The sequence below is a fragment of the Hoplias malabaricus genome, chromosome 16, assembly GCF_029633855.1.
Source record: "Hoplias malabaricus isolate fHopMal1 chromosome 16, fHopMal1.hap1, whole genome shotgun sequence".
Lineage (NCBI taxonomy): Eukaryota > Metazoa > Chordata > Actinopteri > Characiformes > Erythrinidae > Hoplias > Hoplias malabaricus.
This window is the reverse complement of record NC_089815.1, coordinates 37,683,261-37,691,034: the sequence shown is the minus strand read 5'-3', so window position 1 is coordinate 37,691,034 and position 7,774 is coordinate 37,683,261.

Below are 7,774 nucleotides of genomic sequence, written 5' to 3'. Positions count from 1 at the left end.
GATGTTTGTTTGTTATAAAATTATGGAAAGCTTTAGAGCATGTTATGAATGAAGTTATATAATAATATGCATGTTTACAAATTTTAAGGTACTAAACACCAGTTTTTTTATTGTGAAACATAAACTTCCAGTTGCTATGGGGATCAGCTTACTAATATTGCTGTCTTCACACTGCTCATGTAGGGCTCAACGTAGCCACAGGTCAGTGCTTAGCTCACTATGTTATGAATAATTCAGATGAAACGTAGGGACTACGTTCACAAAGGATTTATGTTTCGTGTCAGCTACAGGGTGTGATGTAAATCCTATCATGAATATGTAAGTACGCCCGGATTTGAGGCCTCCCATTGGCAAAAACCTTAAGAAGCGTGTAAACGTGTCAATTTTGGTCACGTTATCACGACAAAATTTTACGTGTCAACACGCAAATTTTTAATAACGTGTTAACGAGCATGTGTTCACACGTTTAGAGCCCAACGCTGTTCTATAAGAGACCAACGCCATTCCATACACCTGGACCCCCATGACTGCTGACGAAGTGACACTGAGCCTGCTGTGGGCCAGCGCTGTTTTCTGACTCTGACTCTGAGTGTAGTCAATTCACAAAAAAACATTATAAGAACACAGTACCAAAGCATGTCTCAATGTTGCATGTAGGTATTTTAGTATTGAATTCCTCTGTTTTTTTGTTTTTTTTTTTCATTTGTTTTAAATTATGCTTCAAAGGAATACATCTACAAATGAGTATGTGCAAGTGTGTAAAGCTCTGATATTTAAGTACCCTTTTCTGAAGGAAAATGAGTAAGATAGGGATATCCAAACTCAGATATTTCTGTAATGGTAATTTTTATATGTCTCTGTTGAAAGAACTTGTCTGCTTGTTTGTCTGTATGTTAATTTCTAATCATCAACAGAACTCACAAACTAAGTGTATGTCAGGTCAGCTCGAGGTCAATGCTTTATTAGAACAAACCACATCTTGTATATCAAACTGAGATGTCTCTAAGGAAACTAAGCTTGCAGAAACATCGAGTGATTATCTTATGGTTATGACGTATAAACTACCTATATAAATATCTCTGTGAAAACATCTTCTTTGTCCACATTCACATAGTACTCTCTGCTATTGTATGTTGACCACCTTAAGGTTAAATAAACTACTTTCTGATTCCAAATGCTCTGTTAGATTTCAATTCTTAATACTTGTCCTTATTTTCTCCATCACAATTTCAAAAATACATATCAAATTCAAATGTGTACACAGTGCACATTTTAAAATGCTTGTGACAATGATACATGTGTACGTTGAACGTTTTCAAACCCATGCCTTCTTTTTTGTACAAGACTCTGTGTATAATCAGTAATGTTGGAATTGAAATGTCCAAAATTGGAATAATCTGAAATATTTAACATGGAAAAGGTTAAGTACTAGCTGCCCGAGTACCATTTTCAAATGACCAATCATATGTTGCATTAACTTAATAAAAAATAAATAAAAACTACACTGACATACTCCCATCTGGCCACAAATGGGAGTATGTGTCCACAATTCCATTTAGACCTAACAGGTGGTGGTGGGGTCTTAGTTCCGAAAGGCCATTTAATCGAGAAAATAGCATTTGCTTACCTCTTCGTAGTACCACACCATCCCAATCCACATATATGATACGCTGCTTGGTGGACCTTATCGGCCTAGCGCGCAGCGGCCCCTAGACGATTTTTTTTGCAGAGCCCGGGGTCGAGTCCTGGGCACACGTGGTGGGAGCTAAAAATCCTCAAAGTTTCGGCCTTTTACCCGCAATTTTGCATCAATCCACCAGGTGGCTCCCGGAACGTCCCGATTCCAATATATTCCATTACATTCCATTACAGGCAAATATATTGGGATTGGGATGGCGTATAAATATATATCATTCGTTGAAGTGTTTTGTAATGTTTTTAATACTTTTAACATACCCAACATCCATAGACATTAACATTTTAAAGTGTTGGCTACTTTGATAAGGCAACACAAAAGTCCTTTCACAAAGTTTCCAACTATCTTTGATATATTTATAATGCCAGTAAACCAACAAACACGTAACCACAGTGAGCCAGCCTGCCCTTCTGAAACTCTTGTCCGAACGCCTTACTTTAAGATTTTCAAGTTAGCTAATGTTACTGCTGCATTACTTAAGGTGGAAGCGAAAAATGTAAAAGCTTCTGAGCGAACACCAGTCAGAATCCGAATGTTAAACAATACACCTGCATATAGTCAGCACAAAAAGATTGCTCACACATTAAAATCATGCCCAAGACAATGGAACGACGACGTTCAGAAGTAAGTTATAATCCAGCGTCAGGTAATTTAATGTGGAAGCGAAGAGTTGCAATACAACATTGAGCTTCTGGGCAACCTCAATGTTAAGAATCAGTAGTTTAAATTATACAAGCACATACAGGTGCTGGTCATAAAATTTGAATGTATGCAAGACATGGGTTTCATCTGTCATATTCCTTATGCCAAGCCACTCTTGAACAAGAGACAGCGTCAGGAAAAAGGACTGGACTGCTCCTGAGTGGTCCAAAGTTATGTTCCCTGATTAAAGTAAATTAGATTAGATTAGATTCAACTTCATTGTCATTGTGCAGAGTACAATACAGGGCCAATGAAATGTAGTTAGCATCTAACCAGAAGTGCAATATATAACATTATTTACATAATTTACATAAAGTGCAGTAGTGATATTATAGTGATTTTCTTGCCATGCCCAGGCAGCGTTTATGGTAGATGTCCTCGAAGGAACTTGAAACTGGACACCTCATCCACTGCAGTTCCGGTGATGTAAATGGGGGCGTGAGCTTGATTCCTAGTCCGTCTGAAGTCCATGATGATCTCCTTTGTTTTGAGCGTGTTTAGTACCAGGTTATTGTTTTGGCACCACAAGGACAGATGCTGTACTTCATCCCGGTAGGGCGTTTCATTATTGTCTGTAATCAAGCCTATCACCATGGTGTCATCTGCGAATTTGACTACGGTGTTTGAACCATAGGCAGGTACACAGTCATGGGTGAAGAGAGAGTACAGAATCGGGCTAAGAACACAACCTTGTGGAATGCCAGTGTTCAAGGTGATGGTTGATGAATGAAGTTTGCCTAATCTAACAGATTGAGGTCTGTTAGACAGGAAGTCTAAAATCCAGTGGCAGAGTGATGTGCTGATACCCAGATGGTTGAGTTTGGATATCAGCATAGACGGAATTGTTCTGTTGAATGCAGAACTAAAATCGATTAACAGCATACTCACCTATGAGTTTTGACAGTCAAGTTGGGTTAGTGCAGTGGGTAGTGCTGTTGAGATAGCGTCCTCGGTGGATCTGTTGCTATGATAAGCAAACTGGTGTGGGTCCAGCGTAGCAGGCAGGCAGGATTTCAAGTGAGAAAGAACTAGTCTTTTAAAGCACTTGGAAATTATTGGGGTGAGTGCTACAGGTCACAAGTCATTAAAGTCTAAAGCAGTAGAATGCTTAGGCACAGGCACAATAATGGCTGACTTAAAGATAGATGGTACAGCTGCCTGGGCAAGCGAAACATTAAAGATGTGAGAGAAGACACCCGCAAGTTCCACAGCACAAGCTCTTAGCACACGGCCAGGTACACCATCAGGGCCAGCTGCCTTCCGTGCATTCACTCTGCTCAGCATGCGACTGATGTCCAAAGTGGAAAGTACAAGTGGGTTGTCGTCGGTGGAGGATCGTTTATTGAAGATATCAATATCATCTGGTCGAAACGAGTGTAAAAGTTGTTCAGCTCATCAGGGAGTCAAGCACTGTTGGTACATGGAACAAAGCTAGTTGGTTTATAGTCAGTCAGGGTGTTGTTCCCTACCACATACGCCGAGGGTCAGAGGAGGTAAAGTGCTCCTCAATCCGGCGTTTGTAGCAGTGCTTGGCTATAGCTATTAGTCTCTTCGTATTGCCAGGAACTCCAGTGGGCGGTACAAAGGACGCTCGTACCCTGAGCGCTTCTATGCTGAGGGATGCCATGGTAAGAAATCTCAGACCACCAGTCTTGTTTTTTGCCCTTCTTTTGTACGCATTAGGTTTTTTCATTTATGTGCATCTGCTTTTGTTTTTTTTGTGAATCAGGACCGGCGTTTGTAGCAGTGCTTGGCTATAGCTATTCCTCTCCTCAGGTTAGCTCTGACCAAGCTGTATGCTTCCCGGCATCCTGATCTGAAGGCAGCATCTCTGGCTTTGAGCAGATTGCGAACCTCTCTGTTCATCCAGGGCTTCTGATTAGGGAATGTTAATTATTATGGCAAACTTAAAATTAATGATTAAGTATCACCAGGAAGGAAGATCGACACTCAAAGAATTCTTTGAGGAGAAGAGAGGAATAAGACAGACAGTCAAAGATTGCGTGAATCCGGTGTTTGTGCAGTGAATGTTAATTTCCAAAAGTGTCTGTCTGTCGTAGCTGTAGTTCGCAAGAGTTATTTGCGCAAGAAAACTGGAGATAGCTAAGTACAGAAGTATAACATCACTAAAACTGGTAAGACGCTGAGCCTCGCAGTGTGATCGCGATGCCATCTTGGTCCTGGAAGACCAAGGACCATTTCCTATAGAAATCAAGGTCCCAGAATCTGGAGGAAGAGAGGAGAGGCACGGAATCCACATTGTTCGAGGTACCCTGTAAAGTTTCCACAGTCAGTGGCGGTTTGGTGTCCCATGTCATCTGCTGGTGTGGGTCCACTTTATTTTCTGAGGTCCAAGGTCAACGCAGCCGCCTACCAGGGAGATTTAGATTACTTTATGCTTCCTTATGCTTCCAAGTGAGGTGGGTTAGTGCAGTGTGTAGTGCTGTTGAGATAGCGTCCTCGGTGGATCTGTTGCAACGATAAGCAAACTGGTGTGGGTCCAGCGTAGCAGGCAGGCAGGATTTCAAGTGAGAAAGAACTAGTCTTTTAAAGCACTTGGAAATTATTGGGGTGAGTGCTACAGGTCGAAAGTCATTAAAGTCTGAAGCAGTAGAATGCTTAGGCACAGGCACAATAATGGCTGACTTAAAGATAGATGGTACAGCTGCCTGGGCAAGCGAAACATTAAAGATGTGAGCGAAGACACCCGCAAGTTCCACAGCACAAGCTCTTAGCACACGGCCAGGTACACCATCAGGGCAAGCTGCCTTCCGTGCATTCACTCTGCTCAGCATGCGACTGACGTCCGAAGTAGAAAGTACAATTGGGTTGTCGTCGGTGGAGGATCGTTTATTGAAGATATCAATATCATCTGGTCGAAACGAGTGTAAAAGTTGTTCAGCTCATCAGGGAGTCAAGCACTGTTGGTACATGGAACAAAGCTAGTTGGTTTATAGTCAGTCAGGGTGTTGTTCCCTACCACATACGCCGAGGGTCAGAGGAGGTAAAGTGCTCCTCAATGCGGCGTTTGTAGCAGTGTTTGGCTATAGCTATTAGTCTCTTCGTATTGCCAGGAACTCCAGTGGGCGGTACAAAGGACGCTCGTACCCTGAGCGCTTCTATGCTGAGGGATGCCATGGTAAGAAATCTCAGACCACCAGTCTTGTTTTTTGCCCTTCTTTTGTACGCATTAGGTTTTTTCATTTATGTGCATCTGCTTTTGTTTTTTTTGTGAATCAGGACCGGCGTTTGTAGCAGTGCTTGGCTATAGCTATTCCTCTCCTCAGGTTAGCTCTGACCAAGCTGTATGCTTCCCGGCATCCTGATCTGAAGGCAGCATCTCTGGCTTTGAGCAGAGTGCGAACCTCTCTGTTCATCCAGGGCTTCTGATTAGGGAATGTTAATTATTATGGCAAACTTAAAATTAATGATTAAGTATCACCAGGAAGGAAGATCGACGCTCAAAGAATTCTTTGAGGAGAAGAGAGGAATAAGACAAACAGTCAAAGATTGCGTGAATCCGGTGTTTGTGCAGTGAATGTTAATTTCCAAAAGTGTCTGTCTCTCGTAGCTGTAGTTCGCAAGAGTTATTTGCGCAAGAAAACTGGAGATAGCTAAGTACAGAAGTATAAAATCACTAAAACTGGTAAGACGCTGAGCCTCGCAGTGTGATCGCGATGCCATCTTGGTCCTGGGAGACCAAGGACCATTTCCTATAGAAATCAAGGTCCCAGAATCTGGAGGAAGAGAGGAGAGGCACGGAATCCACATTGTTCGAGGTACCCTGTAAAGTTTCCACAGTCAGTGGCAGTTTGGGGTCCCATGTCATCTGCTGGTGTGGGTCCACTTTATTTTCTGAGGTCCAAGGTCAACGCAGCCGCCTACCAGGGAGATTTAGATTACTTTATGCTTCCTTATGCTTCCAAGCGAGGTAGGTTAGTGCAGTGTGAAGTGCTGTTGAGATAGCGTCCTCGGTGGATCTGTTGCTACGATAAGCAATTTGGTGTGGGTCCAGCGTAGCAGGCAGGCAGGATTTCAAGTGAGAAAGAACTAGTCTTTTAAACCCCTTGGAAGTTATTGGGGGAAGTTATCATTCACTCTGCTCAGCATGTGACTGACGTCCGAATTGGAAAGTACAAGTGGGTTGTCGTCGGTGGAGGATCGTTTATTGAAGATATCAATATCATCTGGTCGAAACGAGCGTAGAAGTTGTTCAGCTCATCAGGGAGTGAAGCACTGTTGGTAGATGGAACAAAGCTAGTTGGTTTATAGTCAGTCAGGGTGTGTATTCCCTGCCACATACGCCGAGGGTCAGAGGAGGTAAAGTGCTCCTCAATCCGTCGTTTGTAGCAGTGCTTGGCTATGGCTATTAGTCTCTTCATATTGCCAGGGACTCCAGTGGGCGGTACAGAGGACGCTTGTACCCTGAGCGCTTGTTGATGCATTTCAGGACAGAGTTAGTGTAGGTGTCCAAGTGGATGTGTGAGCCTGTGCAGGCTCGGGCAGCATACTCACTCCAGTCGGTGTGCTGGAACTGTTGCTGAAGGAAGGAGTCAGCCCCATCCATCCAGAACTTTACAGTTCTGGTTGAAGGCTTAATCCTCTGCATGACTGGAGTGTATTTGGGAAGCAGGAACAAAGAAAGATGATCGGAAAGTCCAAGATGGGGGAGGGGTGTTGTTTTGAAGCTGGTTAAAGTCCAACCGATGCTGAATCCGGTGTTTGTGCAGTGAATGTTAATTTCCAAAAGTGTCTGTCTGTCGTAACTGTAGTTCGCAAGAGTTATTTGCGCAAGAAAACTGGAGATAGCTAAGTACAGAAGTATAACATCACTAAAACCGGTAAGACGCTGAGCCTCGCAGTGTGATCGCGATGCCATCTTGGTCCTGGAAGACCAAGGACCATTTCCTATAGAAATCAAGGTCCCAGAATCTGGAGGAAGAGAGGAGAGGCACGGAATCCACATTGTTCGAGCTACCCTGTAAAGTTTCCACAGTCAGTGGCGGTTTGGTGTCCCATGTCATCTGCTGGTGTGGGTCCACTTTATTTTCTGAGGTCCAAGGTCAACGCAGCCGCCTACCAGGGAGATTTAGATTACTTTATGCTTCCTTATGCTTCCAAGCGAGGTGGGTTAGTGCAGTGTGTAGTGCTGTTGAGATAGCGTCCTCGGTGGATCTGTTGCAACGATAAGCAAACTGGTGTGGGTCCAGCGTAGCAGGCAGGCAGGATTTCAAGTGAGAAAGAACTAGTCTTTTAAAGCACTTGGAAATTATTGAGGTGGGTTATGCAGTGTGTAGTTCTGTTGAGAGCGAAGACACCCGCAAGTTCCACAGCACAAGCACTCAGCACACGGCCAGGTACACCATCAGGGCCAGC